The 24272-nt window shown below is 41.1% G+C and overlaps 2 long non-coding RNA genes and 1 pseudogene across 2 annotated transcripts; all 3 read left to right on the top strand.

Annotated features, from left to right (window-relative positions):
* Positions 1–463: 463 nt before the first annotated feature.
* On the top strand, positions 464–4271 carry LOC122342245 (annotated as a pseudogene).
* LOC122343189 lies at positions 4272–4828 on the top strand. Its single transcript, XR_006250711.1, has 3 exons — positions 4272–4286; positions 4393–4473; positions 4549–4828. It is a non-coding gene; the product is annotated as an uncharacterized LOC122343189 (long non-coding RNA).
* An 8001-nt stretch (positions 4829–12829) lies between these two features.
* Positions 12830–13352, top strand: LOC122343198. The gene is made up of 3 exons (XR_006250720.1): positions 12830–12868; positions 12943–13039; positions 13118–13352. It is a non-coding gene; the product is annotated as an uncharacterized LOC122343198 (long non-coding RNA).
* The last annotated feature ends 10920 nt before the right edge of the window (positions 13353–24272 follow it).

The raw sequence follows: 24272 nt of genomic DNA on the forward strand, positions 1-24272 counted from the left end.
CTGTTAAAGATCTCTTGATCTGGAAAGCATCTGCTGGCTACAAACATCTAGCAGACGTCAGTTGTGCATGCATTCGAAAGCATAACATCTCAAAGACATCTAATCGACGTCTATTAGACATCTAAAAGGAGACGCTCAATAGACGTATTGCAGATGAGCAAACTACCTAAATAATACGTCTTGCTGATGTCACATAGACGTCTCCTAGATGTACGTACGCTATCTAAAGGCAGCATTTGGCTGACTGAAAACCTCGCAATGAAGCAAACAAATAGCTCTTCAAAGTCTCAATTCTACAATTAAATTCAAACTACAATAAGTGTTAACCGCCTCAGATTAACTGATGAGCAGAAAAGTAATTCATCGGTATAGTGTGGGCGATCTTAAATAGGATCTTAAAGTCTGGAGGAGGAGCTGGCGACGTTTAAAGGAAGAGATGCAATTATTTGGACAGTAAGAGAAAATGGCTGATAAGAGTCAGATGTGTCTGCTGGGACTCGTTCTCTCTGCACTTCTCACAGGTGAAGAAATCTCTTTATTATCTTTACCATAAAAGATGCACGATTTGAACAACGGTCTATTTAAACAATTTAGTTTGATTTCTGAAGCTTAACTCGGCACAATGAAATTTTGATGAAATTCAAGTGATGTAAATACCGTTTTATTATTTATTGCTTGTTTAGAATTGTACATTTGAAACTCTCTAAAGTCTCCTAAACTATGAAGTATACCAGAAAGCAGATTATATGACATGCAAAAAAAAAAACAGTTTAGTACTTCTTAAGATGAACTTAAGATCATCTAAGTGTACTCAACTCTGCACCATGAACATGAACTAAAATGCACTTTTAACATACTTTGTTTTTAAAAACGTAATTAGTTACCACTTGAGTGCACTATTGTATGAAAGACAGTTTCAAGTGTGCTACAAATACATCAGTGCATCTGTTCTGTAATATAATGTGGTCCCAGTAAATTTTATATATATTTATAGATATATATATATGGTTCTCACTCGATCTGCATTCATAAGGATTTTTGAAAATAAAAATCATCATAAATTACTCATCTTTGCAAGCACAGGGTGTTTTTTTCATTTAATCAATTTTTTGTTAACCCTGATTTCTTCGTTTCTTTCTGCAACTACCTGAACTGAAAACATGAGACAAAAAGATTGTATTTACAGATTATTCATCAAGAAAATGTCTGAAATCTATCCAGCTATCTATCTATCACATAGCAACCTCCCAGAATACCCTAGCAAGCACCCTGAGTACCCTAGAAACACATGGCAACACCCTAGCAACCACCCGGGTCTATCACATAGCGACTATTTATCCGTCTATTGTTTATTCTACTTTCAAACTTCTTCACATCAACACATTCAAACTACAAGCATTTTAAACCACTGCTTTCTCAAGACAACTTTTTGCGAATGTTTATTCAAGCTTTAATAATTATTATCATCATTTAGGTACCGGTGGAGCGAGTGATACTCATGTGTTCTGCAGTTCTGGTGAAAATGTCAGTCTGCCCTGTAATAATGCTCTTTTGGCTGTACATCAACTGCATGGATGTATAGCAAACAATCAGGGACAGTTGAACTGATTTATGGAGGAAAAAGAAGAAAGACATAGAGAGATCTGAGAGACTGAGTCTGGGCTCTGACTGCTCTCTGAACATCACTAAAGTCACGAAAGAAGATCATGGATCTTACATCTGCCGGCAATTTGTGACTGGAAAACAAGGAAAGAATGAACAACAAGGAAATGATTCACGCGTTTATCTGCATTTTCTTCATGGTGAGTGTTTCTTTAAGTTGTATGATTAAATCCTTTCTTTACGTTTAATCTCACACGTTCAGTGTCAATGATTTCTGTTTTATTTTGTCTTTCAGTCACTTCATCCTCCTCTCAGATCAGTCCAGGCAGCTCTGTGACTCTCTCCTGTCAGTTGTATTGTGATCTAATCTCTTGTGATTCTTTGGTCCGTGATGAAGTTCAGCTGATCTGGGTGAATCAGTTTGGTGTGAATCTACAGACAGACTCCAGATATCAGATCTCATTCTCCTCAGAACACTGTAACATCTCTCTGACTACAAAACTCCAGAATGAAGATCTCAACAGAGAGTGGAGATGTGAGGTTACTCAGAGAAATCAACCGAAGACCTCGGTCACGTATACTGTCAAGTATTCAGGTAAAAGAAAACCAAACCCAATGGATTTCACAAACACAACATGAGGATTAATAATGTAGTTAATTGAGGACTAACTAAAGAGATACATGCTGCAGCTTTTTACTCTTAAAAATTAGGCATAAACAACTTAATGTTGTACAGAAATAACTCTCATCCCGTGATAATTCAACGCAAACTATATTTCATGTGAGTTTATCAAGGATGATAAAATGAATGTTTAACAGTGTGTCGATGATAAACGTTCATCTTCTTGCAGCTGCAGTCGATTCAACAAAACCGCTCCCAGTCAAGAATAAACCAAGACAAACTACACGACCAGGTGCACCATCACTGACTCACAACATCAGTGTCTGGTTTATACACGAGTCACGACCATAGTACACCTTTAGTCCAGGGATGTCAAACTCAGTTGTACAAGGGGCCAAAATTCAAAACACACTTTAGGTCGCGGGCCGAACAGGATAAACATTTATTTAACACACTAAAACTAAATGTTATTATGCTGAAACAAACGTAAACCTTAAATTACTTCTATTTAATTTTTGCTCTTCATAAAAACATCTTGTTAAATATAACATTCAAATTCCTTTGCTCCTATGTCAATGTATATATATAAAAAAATAAACTTAAATATCCCAAAAGATTTTGCTCTCCTTAAAAATATCTCCTGTCGAAATTATACAAGTTAGAAATATGAACATGCTACAAAACCTGGAAATGTACATAAAATGTGTGCTTTTCAGCAATACCAATTCAAATCATTCCGTTTTCTTTGCTCTTATGACTCTGATCTGATTATATGCTCTGACCGCAGCCGGATACCTGGCATCTTTTTTGGCAACAAGTTTGGTGTAAAGTCCTGTGTTGTGGAGATTCTCAGGATGGACAGCAGGTGCTCATCAGTGAGACGACTTCTGTGTGCTGTTTTGTTCACCTTCATCACTGAGAAGAGCTTCTCACACAGATATGTGCTCCCAAACGTGCACAAGGTTCGAGCCGCATGAAGACGGAGCTGAGGCATTGATGTAGGGATGGAGTGAATGAACAGTGTCGTACTTTTTGCCTTCAGTGTCCCATTACACTGCAGCTCAATCAGTTCCATCTGAATCTGCGCAGGTGCAGTTTCAACATCGACGGCAAATGGTTGCGAAGCAACTCAAAACTCTTTTTGTGCTTCAAAGTCACTAAAGCGCTGTGCGAACTCAGCGCGTAGTGTGCTCAGTTCGTTTTGGGGAACACATTTGTGCTGACTTGGTTCAACATTACTTGCTCTGAATCCAGGTCTTTCAGGTTATCCTTGTGTTTTGTCTCAAAGTGCCATCTTATATTGAATTAGCTCCACAAATGAGACACACGGGTTTACCCTGGCCCCATCGGTTATTAAAGGCTCTGTTTTCAGAATCAACTTTTCTCTTCGGCATCGTGAGGGGTATCTTGGCTAACGGCTATCTTCGTAATATCTTGTAATAGCTAGACTTAATTGACGCGAGAAGTAAGCGGCAAGGCAGCTGAAGCGTTGCATTATGGGATCTGTAGTTCTGTGCAGTATTGCGTTAACAGCGCTTCATATCGATGGGCCATGAATAACGATAATGTAAAATGATCTTGCGGGCCAGATATGATTGCAAGGCGGGCCGGATGTGGCCCGCGGGCCGTGAGTTTGACACATGTGCTTTAGTCGTTTCAAAATGATTACACAATAAAGCTTTTTACAGAATATAATATAAATCATTCACTTTTTCCTCAAGATTGTACTCCAGATTGTGTTGATTATAAACGTTCATCTTCTGCAGCTGCAGTCGATTCAACAAAACCGATTCCAGTCAGCAGCTCCGAGAAGAAACCAAGACAAACTAAACCAGCAGCTCAAGGTACGTGATCCCTGACACTTACTCAGCATCTCAAGTCTCTTTTTTTAAAAATAATCTTCATGACTATGGTTTTGCATCTCAATGTACAACATACCAGTGGATCCACTGAGATGGCTTCAGCTATGCATGGCTTGTTCACATCTCAGCACGTTTGAACTGATCTAATGTGATCCACAGATGCAGCTGATAGCGCGTGTAAGACGATACGTTATTCAGAGGTACGAAATGGCTTTGCTTGCACCGAAACCATCACTGAATTTTTCAAGGGTTTGATATGGTCCGTTGCTCCATACTCTAGCTATTTTTCTCGCATCTTTCCTGCAGTCATTGTGATTATTGTTGAGATCGCAGTGTTCGTTGCTCCTACTGTCGTTCTTCTTCAGATCAGCTGTGTTAAAAGAGCTGGTGAGTTCTGAACGTCACCGAATCTCTTTATTTACACGTTAAAAGGTCATTAATACTATTGTATTTCTTTTGCAGGCAGGAAGATCTCTCGCCACCCAGAGGAAATAGAGATGCCTACAGTATTACAATAACATACTCTCATAATACTACTTATTTTCATATTTGTAGATATACGCATACAGCTTTCGGTGTTATTTTTACAGCGCTTTTTATTTTACAGAATGCTTTAAATATTAAATAAACCGATACATGTGCGATTATTTACGCAAAAATGTATTTTTATATTTAAAATAAATTAAATTTAAGTGTTTTATTGATCCAGTTTTTTATTCACAATATATGCTGCAGATATTTACAAATGCTTGTTTCCTCTTAACCTAAATAGGAAAATACTGAAATAATTGTATTCCGCATCAACATACTTCAGCATGATTTCTTGTTAAAGCTACGGTTCAAAGGTTTTGCTTCTGTCGCCATCTATGTTTAAAAACCTGGTATTGCAGTTTCTTGCTGAATTATATTTCATATGTGGGATATAAAAAAGCGCTCCCTTCAAACTGGTTTTCTTTAAAATATAAATTCTGAAGCAATCCTTCTGACTTTTTTAAATATTACTGATTATTTATATTTTTATATCATTTTTGTTATATTTTATTTAGTTTTTATGTTATTTTATATTAATATTATTTTATAATGATATTTTTATTATTTAAAAATTTAATAATTTTATTTTTTAAATGTTGAATGTTTTGCATACAACTAAATATTAAGTAACATGTTAGTCTTAAGATAAAACATAGAAAATAAGTGTGGACTAAAGATGTTTAAGTTGTTTTTAGATCACAAATGTATTTGCTTGTCAATTTAAAAGGAATTGTATATAAATAAATATCAAGTACAGTGTGTCTCATATTTGCATTATTGAATATCCTAAACTGTAGGGTGTTTATTTATTTTCATTGTTAAAGTGTTGAAAGATTTTTCAAGAAGTTCCATTCTATGCTTAAAACTGCCATTATTACAGTCTCCATAAAATAATATACCTTTTATTATACCTTTATTATTATAGTATACCTTTTATGAAAAAAAATGTTTCTAGCATGGGATTAAGTTAATAAATGAAGGTTATGGCAACATTATGTCATATTTAACATGTTTTTATTTGATATCATATAAATATTTTCCGCCTCAGGGACCCCCTCCATCATCAGGCTCCTAGAATCGTCTTGACCTTCCTCCACTGGACTGAGGTGAAGACTTCTGTCCAAATCCTAAAAGTAGACATAGATAATAAAAAGTTCAAAAACCAATTACAAATAATGTGCATTTAGGTTTTTAAAACTTTGAAAGACTTAGTATGAATGAAATATTCAGATTAATCTTTTCGACGCTGACTCAGAAAACTGAAGAAGTCAAAAGCTGAACATCTGATTGTCCAAGTGCATGAATTATTTGAAATTGACGTACAACAATGATTGATAAATAATGAAACAATACCGTTTTACTATGTCACGTCTCGAAGGGTAAGAGAAAACACCTGTTCCTCCATGTCCTCTCACTTTCCACGACTTTTTCGATTAAATGTGAATCCTTACTTACTGACATTGTATCACCACAATTCTGGGTGGATTTGCCTTAGAATCGTGGTGTGAGCGATACCGGAGTGAAACCAGTGCAACCTTCACCACTCTCCAAACCCCCTTCATCACTTTTGAAGACTTTTCTAAAATATAAACCATAAATAATAGGCTCAATAATAGGAGATGGAGATTGTGAAAGAGGGTTTCATTGAGCTTGTGAGGAACATCTTTTGTGAATTTTATTATTCTCTTTTCATTCCTATGCGTGACCATGGACCACAAAGCCAGTCATAAAGTTGAATGTTGGGATAGGACAAAACATTTGAAAATCTGGAATGTAAAAAATCTCAATATTGAGAAAGTTTTCCAACTGAAGTTCTTAGCAATGCGTATTACTCAAAAACTATGTTTTAATATATTTACAATAGGAAATATACTAAATATCTTCACGGAGCGTGATCTTTACTTAACGCCCAAATGACGGCAAAAATTATTGAGACGTATTTTTGGCTAGTGCTATAAATATACCCTAGCGACTTAAGACTTAAGTCCAGGGTCACATACTTTTGATCGCATGAATCTCCATACCCCCTTATACAGCGTGCCTGTGTTTAACAATGAACTTTGCAGATAAAGTTAAAGATAAAGACAACTTAAGACCTACTTAATGTGTTACGCTTCCTTTCGTTGTCCGGTTGACGCACAGGATCCGCTGTCTAGTTGGTAAAACCACCTGTGCTCTTCTAGATGCTGTAGCATCGGTCTGTCAGCTGGATTGCGGGTCAAACACTGGTAAATCAGGCCACGGCATTCTGTAAAGTTTTCAGAGGGAGAGCGCAGGTTAGTCATACTTTTCAAATGTACCAAATTAAATAATCGGGTCTTTACACATGTTACTTGCTACACCAAGAGTAAAGAGGTCTCTGTTCAGTTTACCTGAGGATAAAGTCTGTTTCACGGGAGTGTAGTTACGCAGTATTTTGTCTTTGCTTTTAAAGGGCAGATATCCATGCAGGATTCGGAAGAGAATCATGCCCACAGCCCAGACATACGCCGGGCGGCGTGAACGTGGAATCCTTCATGACCTCGGGTGGGGTGTACAGCTGTGCTCCTGCAAGAGAAACGTTTTTTAGCATCGAACTATTGCGTTATCAAAAAGGCAACACCGTGATCAATGTAACACAAAACACACCTTGATATTGACTGCTGAGATTGCCCCATGGTGGATCAGTTGAGCGCAGCCAAAGTCAATTAGCTTGAGCTCCAAAGTAGTGGGAGTCACTAGGATGTTCCCCGTGTGGATGTCGCCGTGGAAGACCCCCTTCGGTCGACGCAGTGTTTCAAAGCTTGGATTAACTGACCGATTAACCAGCATGCTTCCCGTTCATTGATGGGCTCCGAGCACTCGATGTACTCATTCAAGGTACAGCAAGGTTTAGGGAACTCCATGATGAGCACGAAGCTCGTCTTTTTCTCAGTCCATTCGTACAATTTGATGACGTTGGGGCATAATGGAGGTTTTCCCAACCTGAGCAACATTGCCACTTCTGCAAGCACGGGTTTGGAATGACCAGCCTAGAGAGAGAGAGCAAGAGAGAAAAAAACGGTTCACTACTTGGACGATGAACATCATTCTGCTTAGATTTGCACTTAAATCTCTGTTGTCTATTTCATTTCTGCTTTATGTTAGCTACAGGTATTTACAGCAATAGTCACTCAATCCTTAGATTTGTCAACTTACAAGATGAAGATAATGGTCAGTCTGACGCTTGCGGATGTACTTCACGGCAACCTGTGAATGGCAAAAATTAAGTTAATTTCTCCAAACACACCAAAGGATCTCGACAGTGGACACACATCTCTACATCTGAAGCAAAATGATGATACAAGTCAATAAAATTGCTTTACCGTCGTTTTGTCACCAAATAGGTAGGTTGCCTCATACACCTTGCCATAACTTCCGTGTCCTAGAAGATCTCCCAATAAAAAGACAGGTGCTCTACCTGAAAAACAGATAGGAAGAAGTTACAGTACCAGATTTACAGTCTGAATTCTGATTTAAAGCAGAGAAATATAGGTAATAATGATTCACCGGATTGCAGATTGATTCCCAAATCCGAAGAATCCGGCTCATGCGCAACGCTGGATTGGCTGGATTGGCTGGAGTGGCTGGATTGGCTGGAGTGGCTGGATTGGGTGGACTGGCTGGAGTGGCTGGATTGGCTGGAGTGGCTGGAGTGGCTGGAGTGGCTGGAGTGGCTGGATTGGCTGGAGTGGCTGGATTGGCTGGATTGGCTGGAGTGGCTGGATTGGCTGGATTGGCTGGAGTGGCTGGATTGGCTGGAGTGGCTGGCTTGGCTGGAGTGGCTGGATTTGCACTTGCCTCTTGCACAGGTGGGGGGGGGGACTGGAGAGCTTCATAGCCCTGGTCAGAACTGGTCTGACAGCTTGGCTCAAACTCAAAAGAAAGGGGACAATCTGCTAAGTCCTCATCACTGTCTGGATCCACCTGTGGCGTCGAACCCTGGACAATCTTCGAGTCACGACAGAGGAGGAGGTGCTTTACTGCCTCACGGAATCTCCTGATGAACGCACGGACCGCTTTCCCCTTTCTCTGCTTTTTAGGCTTTTCTAAAATGGAGATAAATAATACAACAAAAGTTACATGCAGTGAATTACAGCAGTGCGTGGTAATAGACAACAGATGGTAGAAATAACAGAAACCTAAAGTAACTAAGACTCACCATCACCCAGATCAGAACAGGAGGGATCTGCCACAGGTGATGACTCGGGATCGGCCATTTCTACGTCAGGTATTTGCTCGCTCCTGGAGGGACCTGGCACACACGACGACTCTTCACAGACATCTTCACTGACCTGGCCTGGCAGACACACCGGCTCAGGATCTGTGTTGGCCGTCGGTGCGATTCTGGGAGGACTCGGGACAGGCGTCAGCTCTGAATCATCTTGATCCGGCTGTGGTGTAATATTCACCACTCGGTTTGGATCACAGCAAAGGAAAGGACGCTTTACAGCCTTCCATACTCTCCGAAAGACAGCACGGGCTCCTTTCATCTTCTTTTCTTTTGCAGGTTTTTCTAAAATAAAGAAAAATCGAGGGTAACCTACAGATCTCTGACTACAGATTCGAGTTCTGGGAAAGAAAGTGATGTTAATAAATGCACCTACAATAACCAGCTCACCTGTTGGGCTGTTCTCCACATCGTTTGAAGGACAAAACTTCACGGGTCCTGCATTATCTGAGCCAACGCTCCCTGAATCTCTTGTTGTTGTTGCCTTTGACAGGCTTTTTGTCAGCTGTCTCTTTAATGCTGACAGAGTCAGACATCACGTCTGAAGTAAGACCGATCATCTCCACTCTTTCTCTCTCAACTTCACTAAACTCCATAAAACACTGTTTGATTATATTATAAACCAAAAGGAGTTCGTGTCAGTACAATGTTTATCGACTGAAGCATTCGGTGAGAACAACCATCCGTCGATACTCTACACTTTCGCGCAAGAAATGCGATTCAAAAAGTTCGAATTCGAACGCGTGGTTTGTGACGTCATACCTCGATGTCACGAGACCGCCCGGCCAGCGCGCTTCTTGTTTTGTTTTGAACCGTTCTAAACAGGCGCGTGCTTGAATTTCACAGCCGGCTCCATTCATATATTAAATATATTAGTATAAAAGTATATTGTGACTTAAACACGCTGCACGCGTGCGGAACGTAACGTCCGTGCCTAAACGGGTATCGGGCGCGTGAACTTCCTGGGACACGGTAATGTCTTATAGTGTATAACGTTAATATTTCGAATAATATCACAGTTTTATAACGATTTAACGAAGAGCAGTTCATAATTTTCAAAATAATAATTTTTCCGCGACAAATCTGAGGGGTTTGTTAGGTTTATATCGTGATGATTAACGGAAATTGTTTTGCTAACGCTAAATTAAATTGGAGAATTTAATTTCCAGAAGCCATTTGAAAGTTTGACTTATTATTTGATACTTTAAGCATTTTGTCACTCATTAATAATAAATATTGAATATACATTCTAGTAATTTTTGGTGCGTCTAATTTATTTACTGTACCTAAATATTTGTATTTTTTCGCTTATTCCCTACAATGTTTATTATAGCATTGTTTCCTTGGTCTATAATTTGTATTTGTACTTAATTAGAGGTCACTTTATTTAAATTCAACCTTTCTATGTTATAAGGATCGTATTTATTTTTGTACGTGTCCCTGTTTTTTCTCAGATGCATCATTCCCTGCAGGTGCCTGAAGATGATCTTCTCTGGTCGACTCAAGAAGATGTGATGACCTGACCGATAAAGAAATGGCCAAATTCTTGGTAAGTCGAGCTCATCGCTGTACAACAATCCTTGCCGTATCGGAAATCTCAAAATATTATTTTATTTTGAGCTAGAGCTGCTTTACAGCACACTTTAGATTTGCCTAAAGGTTGCGTTACACACTTGAAGATCTACCTAATGTAATCAGAGAGAGGAAGAAAACACATATATTTGGTAACACTTATATTTTACTTAATGCATTACTAATAAGGTGTTACTGCAGAATTAATAGGCAATTCTTTTTCTAATACTGTTGTTGTTACACAGCAGGAAATAGAAACTTGGCTGATAGGACGCAGTTTTTGCATGGATGGAGCGAGAACAATGTAAGCATCTAAAATACTTTCACACAGTTCAGATGAATGGTAAAAATCACCTCCTTTAACAGCGCAGTTAAACCAAATGTATGACGCTAAAATAAGTTCAGCACTAAAAACAACATTGTAATAAGACGTATTGTTACATGCATCTGGCTTATAGATCAACCGCTTTTTCTGTGCGCGCACTTTAGATGTGTGAGAATATTATTCTCGATATTCGAAGGACAGTGCGACCACGTGCAGTGCGTTTTATTCATATCCATACCGTTTTGCTCCAAAATCACTGTATAACACCGTTGCAGTTTTATTATTCATGAATTCAAGCATCGCTATCTGCATGCTGTTCAGCTATAGTTATATTTGATGCATTTGTCCATGTAAGGGATTTTCTCACACATGAAAGAAACATTACAGTACATGGGCGATATAGTAACTTGTAGTTTTTCAGCAAACTGCTTTTTACTCTTAAAGCAGGCGTACACGGGCGATTCTGAAGATCAGAACTTCATGAGTCCTCCCACGTGTCACGGTTGATTTTATCTGAAAATCGTAGACTGTGTGATAAAAGAAAGAATTCTGAAGACATTCAGTCAAATTAAATTGAACCGGTTAACCTTCAGAACTGCTTCAGAACCCTGGGTTGCCAGTTTGGCGGAAAACAGCGTATTTTATTTCTGTCATGGAAGCTGGCAAAGGAAAGGGGACAGAGCGGGAATCTGGCAACCTGCATGTGCATCAAGTCTAAAGTAAGACATCTCCAATATTTTGAATTTGTACTGCAATACCTAGTTCAACCACTTTCTTTTAACCAATTTGTTGCTGTTCTCACAAAACACTGTTTTTCCAGCCAGATGCAGACTATATTCTCATCAATGTTGCTCCTGAAATGAGGAGAAAACTACTTTCAGGACCTCCTTCAAGAAATTGAATGTGGAGGTAGGTTTTGTGTTGTACTGTAACTTTTATTGTTAATCTTATTGGAACGGTTTATCCAAAATTAAAATCACTACTAATCACGCTACTCAATTTTAAGCTGTGCAAGATAACGACTTTGCTTTATCAAAAGAGGAATATTGAACTGGGATAGAGGAAAAGAGACTATTTTAATATTAAAACATATAATGATATTCTACTACGGAATATTGTGTGCTTATAATTTTATAGCAACAGTTTGGACAGGACCCTTTTCATTTCTAACATGACAAGGCCTCTATGGTTAAAAAAGAAAAGCTTGAACGTGACTTTAAATGCAGTCCTTGAGCCAAAAACTCACCATTAAACGCCAAGGTGTTCACCAAGAGGGTAAAAACTATGGAAATGTAAGTTATCAGACGTTAGTGAGTTTGTGTCAGCTTTTGCAAATTATAGGATCTGGAAACCAGTGAAGGTTTGAATTCTCCCAGCGTTGATTGTACCTCCAGAAAGGAAAGAATCAGATTTGGAGACCAGCGGAGGTTTGACCTCTACCAGCGAAACGTGGGCTTCAACATCTGAAGAGAGAGGAGATGATCGATCTGCTGGCTGAACTTCAGGCGCGACAGTTCTCGAAGGTTAGAGAAGTTTACTTAAACACTTAAAATGTTTTAAACAAGGAGTATAATTCATTGTTTGATTGATCATACACACTCACTTACATACATGCTTTTCACAGACAGCCTTTAACTGAAGACATCCCATCACGGTTTTCCCAATTTAGGGATTTATACTACATGTGCTCCTTTCATGTAAGATGTATTCCCATCAGGAGCGGTGGAATGAGGGAAGCACAATGCTCAGGTACCAACACTTAATTTATGCAACATTATATTTAAGATTACCGTTTCAAAGCAAAAAAACTAATGTTTTACTTTCTAGGCACTTACTAACCTGCACATGGTCAGGCTGACAGGCTACAGCAAGAATCTGAATGCTAAGCTCTTGTCTACCTTGAAGACCTGCATTGAATCTCTCAATCCTGATGTCTTGGGAGACCATCAGCAAGTGAGGAGATGATGACTGGGTATTCATGCTCAAATGTATTACTTTCAGACTTTTATTCTTATCATCTCTTATTTCTGGTTCCTGATGGTTTGCCTGTCCCATCTGAAAGATGAGGGCGAGTTCCAGCTTCGCCGACTCCACATTTGTGACAGGTAGCATCACGCGTCCACACCTGCATTCAGACTCAAACATTACATGCGTTGCTGATGTTCTTCTGCCGTTTAAGCTGTGGCTTTCAGAGGAGCTTCAGAGAGGACTCCAACTACCTCTCACTGATCAGTCCTCAAAGAATCCTCACTGACAACCTGCGGCAATACTTCAAAGTGAGTGATGTTAATTAAATCACATCAGAAGGAGTATGCAACTTCTGATTGGCTGACATCTGTGTTTGTTTTCTCTAGGCATCTTCATTTGAATGCTCCTGCAGTGAGTGTCTCATCTGGGCAGCAGTTAGTATTGTGGTAAGAGATTCTTCCCGTTGTTTTATTGACTTAGTCACTCATTCAGCATCAGACTAAAGTTGGTCTCTCCTGGAATGCAGTGACACCAGTATCAAAAGAACCAGATGGTCAAAATCAACCCTTAACTTTGTCCTATAGTCCAGCCCTACTCAGTACCCAGCAAATTCAGTTACAGTGTTTTGCAACCATAGGACAGGAAGAGTTTAATAAACTAATCACTAAGTCTAAGTCTGCCACATGTGTATTAGATCCTATTCCAACTAAATTTCTGAAAGATATATTACCAGCTGCCGGTGAACCTCTTCTAAATATTATTAACTCTCCCTATCATTAGGTCACGTTCCCAACCCATTCAAATTAGCAATTATTAAGCCTCTGATCAAAAAATCACAACTTGATCCTAATGGACTATCTAACTACAGACCGATATCAAATCTCCCATTTATATCAAAAATATTAGAAAAAGTTGTGTCTGCGCAGTTATGCTCCTTCTTAAAGATGAATGACGTCTATGAGGAGTTTCAGTCAGGTTTTAGACCGCACCATAGCACAGAAACCGCATTAGTTAAAATCACTAATGACCTGCTCTTAGCCTCTGACCGAGGCTGCGTCTCGCTACTAGTTTTATTGGATCTCACTGCTGCATTTGACACTTTAGATCATAATATTCTCCTGGAGCGTTTAAACACCACTGGTGTACAGGGACAGGCTTTAAAGTGGTTTAAATCATACCTATCAGACCGTTATCAATTTGTAGATATAAACGGAGACCGTTCTAGTATAATGCCTGTGAAGTGTGCTGTGGCTTAAGGATCAGTTTTAGGCCCCTTACTGTTCTCGATATACATGCTGCCCCTGGGGAACATTATTAGAAAGCACAGGGTTAATTTCCACTGTTATGCAGATGACACACAGCTATACATTTCATCTAAGCCTGATGAGTTATCAGAAATGTCTAAATTAACAGAGTGTGTTAAAGACATAAAACAAAAATTTTCTTCTATTAAACTCTAATAAAACAGAGGTGCTTCTTATCGGACCAAATTCATGTTTACAGCAAATTTCTGAGCTCAAACTACAATTAGATGGATGTGATATAAACGTTACTCCGACAGTTAAAGACTTGGGTGTGATATTGGACAGCAACCTGTCCTTCGAACACCATATCACTCATGTTACAAAATCTGCCTACTATCATCTTAGAAATATTGCTAAACTCAGACACATGCTCTCTCTCTCAGATGCAGAAAAGCTAGTTCATGCGTTCATGACATCTAGACTGGATTACTGTAATGCGCTGCTCGCTGGTTGTCCAGCATCTTCAATAAACAAGCTTCAGTTAGTGCAGAACGCAGCCGCTCGAGTTCTTACCAGGACAAGGAAATATGATCATATAACCCCAGTTTTATCCTCCTGCACTGGCTGCCTGTTCATTTTCGAATTGATTATAAAGTACTGTTACTGACCTACAAGGCTCTAAATGGTTTAGCGCCCATTTATCTGACCAGCCTTCTGTCTCGCTACAACCCGCCACGCTTTTTAAGATCTCAAAACTCAGGGCTCCTGGTAGTTCCTCGTATAGCAAAGTCCACTAAAGGTGGTCGAGCGTTTTCACATTTGGCACCCAAACTCTGGAATAACCTTCCTGCAAATGTTCGGGGATCAGACACACTCTCTCAGTTTAAGTCTAGGCTAAAGACATATCTTTTAGCAAAGCATACTCATAAAGATTCACATAAACCTATGCTACAGTACATTGTGATTCCCAATAGTATGAATGGCCGCTACGCTAATTATCCTTTTGTCTCCACCTCGGGATGCACATCCCGAGGCATCTAGGTACCGAGCCTCTCCAGTGGACCCAGTGAGGAGATGACCTTCCTGCGATGACGTCGAGGAAAACTTAACCTTCCGTCTGGACTAATTCTATCTTCAATTTTCTTGTATTGTAATTCAACCTGCTGTGTAGTGATTTGCTTTTGTCTGTGGAATGATTTGCTTTTGTTGTGTAATGATTTGCTTTTTGTGAAGCTGCTTTGGAACAATAGCCATTGTAAAAAGCGCTATACAAATAAACTTGAATTTAATTGAATTGAATCAAAAGCATCAAGTAACATGGCCATGAACGGATACATGCTCTTCTATGTGAAGAGGTAAATGTTAGCATAGTACTAGTGCTAAAATAATGCTCAGAGCTCAGTTTGTGTGTAGAATGACTGTTGTTTTGTGCCTATAGCTCAGCTGCAGCCTTATAGAGGATGCAGTTATGCAGTTTTATAGAGGAAAGGAACAACTTCCAAAGTCAAAAATTGGACTAGAGAAGATGCTTCCATGGTTTCTCCAGTCTCCAAGAACTCATCCGCCTTCCACGATTCCTACTGGAATCTGGAACCTTTTTAAAATAGCGAGACACTTTATAAAGGAGGACAAGTGACATTTCAAAAGTTTCCCAACACGGGAATCTTCTTGCGCAACAATAATAGTCCAAAAGAATGGATCGGTTTCATTCAAAGTCAAGCCAAAAGCTAAATGTTGCTATAAAGGTTATGAGCACTGTGTCCACTGCAAGTGGATGTTTTTGTGGAGTTGTGGAGACATATGAAGAGATGCTCATCTAAACCAATCAACACCATGGCAGGAAGTCAGTTCTTGACCTTGCAGCACTGGTAACATCTGCAGGCTCTAGAACTGAAGATGGCATGCTTAAAATGTTTCATATGCATGACATTAAGGTTTCAGATGTTGTTCACAATGACTTTTGCCTGTTTCCAGTCTCTTCATAGCAAACATGATGCATCAAAGCATGAGTATATACAGCAAATAACCTGCCTAACCTATTCTTATACTTTATGAAGGTCATTGAGACGGTAAAGGAGACAGCATGATTTAACTAAAATAAGAACTTGCTTTGAAAAGCTGTTAAAAGTAAATTACATTTTACGTCGTCATGTTCTCAAGGCTGGAGATGAGAACCTCATTAAATCGTCATCAGCATCCCAGCAACGTTATCAAACAAAATGGTCTATTAGTAGTATATTTCACACTGTGGTCTGAGTACCCATGAGTGATTTGAAGTAGAAGACATCCAAAAACTTCACAAGCATCTTGACAAATGTGCAGAATTGGCAACTGCAAAAGTGAAGTAGGAGGCAACAGTGCAGAACGTTTCCACTCGAAGGAGAACCAAATTGTTGAGAAACCTCACAGGAGCACCCGATAACTGAAAGGATATGTGGCCTGTACATTAATTATTTTAAATTGATGTATAATAACGATTGCTGAATAAGACACAATATGTCATGTCTCTAAAGGTAACTCTAAACCTAATAGAATAAATTAAACTTGAATTACCATGTGACATTATTTTGCTTTTGACACAGTTGACCACCAGATCCTCCTGTGCACCCTCATAAAGATGGGCATCTCAGGAACAATGCACGCCTGTGGTTAAAGTCGCACCTCTCAGGTTCTTTCAGGTGTCTTTGATGATTCAGGTTTCTAATACCCCCAGCATGAACCGGGTGCTAGTTCAGAGCCGGTGCTTTTGCTTGATTGAAATTAGTTCGACTGGCGAGCTTCAAAAGATGCGTTTTCCACTGGCTAGAGAGCACCGGTGCCAAATACTCACACGTCTGGCACCAGTGTATCCAGAACAACCCTAAACTCCGGTAACTTTTTTTATGCAGAGAAAAATAACAGCTTTTTTCAAAAATTCGGCACTGGAGCACCATTTTGGAGAGTATTCGTAGAATGCAAACTACACAGCAAAAAATCCAGGGTTAAATTAACTCCCACAGAGTTGATTTCAACACTTTTTCTGAGTTTATATAGCTCCACACTCTCTGGTGTTAAATTAACACTTTTAAAATAACACTAAAAGAGAAACACTCTCAAGTAAAAAAAAAAACAACCTTTCAGATGAAATTGCATGAAGTCAAACCACCCTTCAATGCAATCCAGCTTCATGTACTTCTGCTGTTTGTTCTACTTTATCTGGACCAACGTTTTACCTGGAACATGCAAAAGACTTTGACATTGTAAATAGGTGTAAATGAAAAAGGACTGTATGGATGGATGGAGGCACAACATCGTTTACGCAGTAATATCACAATGTACAGACGTACTTTATCTACAGTGCCGATTATTTATTTTAAGAAAAATAAAATATTTAATCGACAATGGAAAAAAAGTACTGTGCAATGTACTGTCATGTCTACAACGTGCCTATTGCATATAAAAGTCTTAAAGACTACATAAACGCATCAGGTGAATGTTTTAAATGCGCTCTATTCTATATTTTATCACTTTAAGTTTGTAAAACGAATGTTTTTGGGCGATTTGAACTGCGTGGGCAGAGTCTAATTACATCTTTACAGAGTTGTTTTAACACTGATAATCAACTCTGTGAAATAACTCCAACACCAAACGCCATTTTACTCTAAATGTGTTAAAATTACTCTTTCTGTGTTGAAATTAACTTAAGATGTTTAACACCGAAATTTCAACTCTCAATTTTTGCTGTGTACATACACTCTTCTGTGTCATCTGCAATTCTAGGAAACGTGTATTTATACTTTAATTTGAATGAAACCAGTGTATCTGTATTTTGTGGCTGTCACGGGATCAAGGACAGTTTTTGGTGCACTTTTAGTTCTAGCCTGATGCGGAGCAGTTCTGCCAGGATTTTCTTCACCAGTGAAGAAAATGACTTGTTACAGTTCACTTGGAGGACCACGTGAGGAATGCAGTGATGCATGGAGGTATGGATAAATGTATTTGTAGGTAGAATGATGAGGTAAATGCTTCTTAGTGGACATTTTTTCTCTGTACAGGACCTTCATATATCACTTGCAACTCGTACTGGACCTGTGAAGACTGGTGGCAATGTGTTTGTACTCTACCACAAACATGGAGCCCATTGACAATTTGTGACATAAAACCAGAAATAAACTAAAGATGGACGTCACCCTGGAAATGAACATAACAGAGTTCTTAAAGAACTTTACAGAAGTTCTATATTCTGAAAGAGGAAAAACAAGTGGACATGACAAGCAGATGGGAAATGTAGCATGGAATAAAACGTAGGTTGAATTCAGATTTTCTGTCATTGAAATGACTTGGAAAAAAATGTCCCAATCAATCTGAATTCACCCATACTTTTGTTGCGTAACAGGTCATTGATCCGCAGATCTTCGGTGAGCCTCCTCTGTCAGATGAAGCGTCCTCATTTAAGCTAAGCAAAGAAGCAAGGTAGGCGTCCATATTCTTCGCCCACATCTGATGTCAAGCTGACCGTCACGGCATTCATTACTGTAACAATCTCTGAGGAAAAACAAACATTTGACAAGGCTCTTTAAAGAATACATTCGAATTAATTTGTTTGTATGCATTCAAATGATTAGACATGCTAAAAGGAGAACCTGAAAGAAAAGAAAATACACTCCTGAACGATATCTCACAAGTAATCCTAATTCGCATTGGTGGATGCGAAAACGTCGCCTCCAGAAATGACAGAACAGGAACTGATTGATGAAATTGAGTTTTTGCTCGTCTTGACTTTTGGGGACGAGGTTTGCTGCGTAAACTTGGTGCTCATATTACATTTGACAATAATTCTCTGCAACTCATGTTTCCTGCCGTGTATTCTCTCACTGTCAATGCAGGATGTGCTCCTTTGGAACTGACTGCTGTTAACCCTCGTCTATGAGGCGCGCGCGTAAGGATGAAGCAGGCCTTTTAACGGCTGCCCATACAAGGCTACTCTGCTCAAATGCACACCAGTTTATTGTAAACAATACCTCTCTCCAAGGAAAAAGAAGATGGAATTCGGCCTGTTATTGAACAGTTACTGGCTCAAGGCATTCTGATCCGCACTCATTCACCCTGCAATACGCCAGTTAATCCAATTAAAAAGGCTAATGGTTCTTGGCGATTAACACAGGATTTAAGAAAAATTAATGAATTGATTAAGCCATTAGCTCCTATTGTACCTGATGTGCATACAATACTTAATTCTATTCCTCACTCAAATGCTTATTTTACAGTTGTTGATCTCTGCTCTGCATTTTTGTCTGTTCCTGTAGATCCTGAAATGCAGCCACTGTTTGCATTCACCTTTGACCACACCTAATATACATTCCAGCGACTTCCCATGGGTCTGACCGATGCGCCTTCCTGGTTCTCTGCGGTAGTGCACTAGACGCTCAAGGATGCACAACTACCTCCATGCACCTGTTTGCTGCAGTATGTGGATGACCTGCTAGTTACCGGAGCCTCTGAGGACTCATGTGCTACTGCCTCCACCATTGTGTGCAATATTCTAGCAGAGGCCGGTTTTAAGGCATCCAAAGACAAAATACAGTGGGTTCAAAGGAGGGTCAATTATCTTGGACATGAACTGTCGCAAGGAACAATAAAACTGTCTGAAGAGAGCATCAAGGCCATTGCTATATACAAACATCCTTCTACGAAGAAGCAAATGCAAAGCTTCTTGGGCCTAGTGAACTATTGCAGAGCCTGGGTGCCAAATTGTTCCATGTATGACAAAATCCTGAGAGTGGCCACTGTTAGCTGTAACAGGCTAACCCTACACAAGCTGATTTGACTCATTGGGCAGCAAATGAGGTGAAACCGGACCACACCTAGATATTTTGAGAGGTATTTTGCATCTGCTGTCGTCACGCTATGTAGACATTATCATGGCATTTCACACGTTTCAAAAGAAAGAGTAATTCAAAATTTGAATCGATCGTATTGCATAGAAAATGTCAGCAAAAATACCCTGTTATTACTAGATGCTTGTTTGGTATGTGCTAAAACAAACATACACAAAGCCAGCAAACATGATTCTCTTCCACAACCGGAATTGCCGCTTCAACATTTGCAAATAGACTTGGATGACTCCGTGTGGGAATCACAAATATCTACTTGTGATAGTGGATCGTTTTTCAAAATGGCCAGAGGCTTTCCCGTGTGGAAAAGAAAATGCACAGACAGTAGTAAAAGTTTTGGCTAAAGAAATCCATTATACCATCAGCTATTGAGAGTGACAATGGCACACCATTTGCCTCTAAAGTCACACAGTTATTGGCTAAAGAGCTTAATATCGATTGGCACTTCCACATTCTCTACAATCCACATTCGGCGTCAAATGTGGAACGGATGAATCAGACTATTAAAAATCATGTTACGAAGGCTTGTATGGATAATGGTCGAAACTGGGTTGATGTATTGCCTGCTGTTTTAGCAGAAATACGAATGTCCCCCTCAGCAACAACAAAACTGTCTACATTTGAAATAATCATAGGCCGACCTTTCCCAACCCCTTGGGTTAAAGGCCTTACTGGTACTTTTTCCAGAGGAGACATGGAGGTGATCATCGCAGATTACGTGGATTCCCTAGTGAAAACGTTAAATGGCATAAACGGTGACGTTTCTCTCTCTCTCCCTCTTCCTGCAGAAGGACCAACTCACTCTTTTGCTCATGGCCAACAGGTGTTAATAAGGTGTCTGAAACCTCTGAAGCTGGGTAAACCAAGGTACCTTGGACCTGAGACTGTCATTGCTGTAAGGCTCCCCCTTTTTTGTCACGCAAATCAAGAGAAGGATTCAATTGCGGAGAATGATAGTTTATTAGAAGATAACCAAAAGAGAGAGTCACTGATAGCGGTGGAGTTCGTGCAGCGCGAGGATGGAAAGCGGGTGCAGGAACGCAGTGGCCGTCAATCCAAGCGAATCCTCTGAAGCAGGAACAATCCGGAATACCGATAAACGGAGAAACGTCAGAACAGGAACTCAGGACAACGGTGAGGATCTGACAATGAGAGCGGTGTTAGCTGGTCTTAAATAGCCCTAATAATGAGCCACAGCTGGGGCTGATCAGATCGCGATCACGAACTTAGACACACCCACCTCAGCACATAACAGACAGACACACAAGATGAGACAATGAATCCATGAACCGTGACAGTACCCCCTCTCCTAAGAGCGCCCCCTGGCGCTCCCAGCCAACCTTACCCGTTTATTGTAATCATCGATAAGAGAGTGATCCAGAATGTCCCTGGCAGGAACCCAACTTCTCTCCTCTGGACCGTAACCTTCCCAGTCCACCAAGTACTGGAATCCACGTCCCCTCCGCCTTGAGTCCAGAATGCGATTGACCGAATATGTTGGTTCCCTGTCTACGAGACGCGGCGGTGGAGGAACCGGGGCCGGCGGATTAAGGGGTGAATGAAAAACAGGTTTTAATTTAGAAACATGAAACACGGGATGAATTCTCCTGTACGCTGGAGGAAGTTTGAGGCGGACTGTCACTGGACTAAGAACTTTGGTGACAGGAAACGGGCCAATGAATTTGGGAGCAAGTTTATTACAGACGGGCGGAGAGGAATATTCTTAGTTGAAAGCCACACTTTTGACCAACGACGATACGGAAGGCTTTGACCGGTGGCGATCGGCCTGAGCCTTAGTGCGCCGCCCCACCCGGAGGAGGGTCTCTCGGGCCCTTCTCCAAGTGCGACGGCACCTCTGGGACGAATGCGTGGGCAGAGGGAACCGCGACTTCAGATTCCAGACTAGGAAAGATAGGTGGCTGGTACCTAGACTACATTCAAATGGTGAGAGGCCCGTGGATGACACTGGTAACGAAGTTATGTGCGTACTCAACCCACGAGAGTTGTTGACACCAGGAAGCGGGATTCTGCGCCACCAAACATCGCAACACCCTTTCCAGATCTTGGTTGGCCCCGCCAGTCTGGCCGTTGCTTTGAGGATGGAAACCAGAAGACAGACTAACGCTTGCCCCCAGCAAACGACAAAACTCTTTCCAAAATTTGGATACAAACTGGGGTCCCCTGTCGGAAACCACGTCCATCGGGAGGCCATGAATGCGAAAGACGTGATCAACGACAGTAACCGCTGTCTCCTTAGCAGATGGTAATTTAGGTAAGGGGATGAAATGAGCCGCCGAGAACCGGTCCACTACGGTCAAAACAACCGTATTGCCCAGGAGAGGCGGGAGGGCCGTGACGAAATCTAGCGCGATGTGGGACCAGGGTCTCGAAGGGACAGACAGCGGTTGAAGTAATCCCTCTGGGGGTCGATTGGAAGTCTTACCACGAGCGCAGACTGAACAGGCCAAAACAAAATTCCGAATGTCCCGAGCCATGGCGGGCCACCAGAATCGTTGGTTAACTAGAAACCTAGTGCGTCCAATTCCTGGATGGCAAGCCACATTGGAACAATGACCCCACCGGATAACATCGGACCTTAACCCTCAGGCACGAATAACCGTTCGGTGGGCACCCGGACGGAGGCGTTACCCCTTCTAAGGCTGTGCGAACCTTCGATTCGATCTCCCACGTGAGTGTAGAAACAATGAGTTTCTCAGGTAGTATTCACTCAGGAGACGACGGGCGTTCGGAAGAATCAAAGATACGGGACAGCGCATCGGGTTTGATGTTTTTGGACCCCGGGCGGTATGACAGCGAGAAATCAAAACGATCGAAAAACAGTGCCCACTGAGCCTGCCTGGAGTTGAGGCGTTTAGCGGATCTGATGTACTCTAAGTTCTTATGATCGGTCCAGACGATGAAAGGTACCCCCGACCCTTCTAACCAATGACGCCATTCCTCCAAAGCAAGCTTAACCGCCAACAACTCTCTGTTACCAATGTCATAATTGCGTTCAGCAGGGGATAATCGATGGGAGAAAAACGCGCAGGGGTGCATCTTATCATCCGAGGAAGCCCGCTGGGACAGCACCGCGCCTACCCCCACCTCTGAGGCATCGACCTCCACCACAAACTGACGTGTGGGATCAGGGGCCGTAAGGATGGGAGCCGAAACAAAGCGGCGCTTTAATTTGGCAAATGCAACCTCAGCTGCATTGGACCACCTGAACGCCGTCTTGGTGGAGGTCAAGGCCGTCAGAGGAGCGGCTAGTTGGCCGAAATTACGAATAAAACGTCGGTAGAAATTGGCAAACCCCAGAAACCTCTGCAGGGCCTTACGGGAATCAGGGGTTGGCCAATTCACCACAGCCTTGATCTTGTCGGGGTCCATGCGAATTCCCTCGGCCGAGACGATGTACCCCAAAAAGGAACTGACTGTGCATGGAACGCGCACTTCTCCGCCTTGACAAAAAGCCCATTCTCCAACAGCCTCTGGAGCACTCGCCTGACGTGCTGCACATGTTCCTGGAGAGATGAAGAAAAAATCAATATGTCATCCAGGTAGACATATATGAACTGATCTACCATGTCTCTCAGCACATCATTGACGAGTGCTTGGAAAACTGCGGGGCAATTAGACAGCCCAAACGGCATGACCAGATACTCAAAATGCCCCTGGGGGGTATTAAAGGCAGTTTTCCACTCATCCCCTCCCTTATGCGGACCAAATGGTAGGCGTTACGCAAATCTAACTTGGTGAAGATGGATGCTCCCTGCAACCTCTCGAATGCTGAAGACATCAACGGCAAAGGATAGGTGTTCTTTACCGTGATGTTATTCAAGCCTCGGTAATCAATACAAGGTCGCAGAGAGCCATCCTTCTTCGCGACAAAAAAATCCTGCCCCGCTGGAGAAGAAGAAGGCGAATGATCCCGGCTGCTAGAGAATCAGAAATATATTTCTCCATGGCCTCCCTTTCAGGAACTGAAAGCGAGTATAACCTGCTTTTAGGCGGAGACATACCTGGAACTAAATCTATCGCACAGTCATAGGGACGATGTGGAGGAAGAGAAGCAGCCCTGGACTTACTGAACACTTCCTTCAGGTCGAGGTACTCCTTGGGCACGTTTGACAGATTCACCGCCTCATCCTGAAACAAAACAACAAGACACAGGAGAACAAGCGGACACAAGACAAGAGGCATAACAGTTCTCGCTCCACGCCGTGATTGAATTCTGGCCCCAATTGACCCTAGGGTTATACCGAACCAGCCAGGGATGGCCAAGCACCACAGGAATGAGAGGTGAATCAGTAAGTAGAAATTTAATTGTCTCTGTATGATTTCCAGACGTGACAAGTGTAACAGATATAGTGGAGTGAGTGATGTCAGGAAGGGCTTGTCCATTGAGGTCACTGACAGAGACC

Source organism: Puntigrus tetrazona, chromosome 4 (assembly GCF_018831695.1).
Source record: "Puntigrus tetrazona isolate hp1 chromosome 4, ASM1883169v1, whole genome shotgun sequence".
NCBI lineage: Eukaryota > Metazoa > Chordata > Actinopteri > Cypriniformes > Cyprinidae > Puntigrus > Puntigrus tetrazona.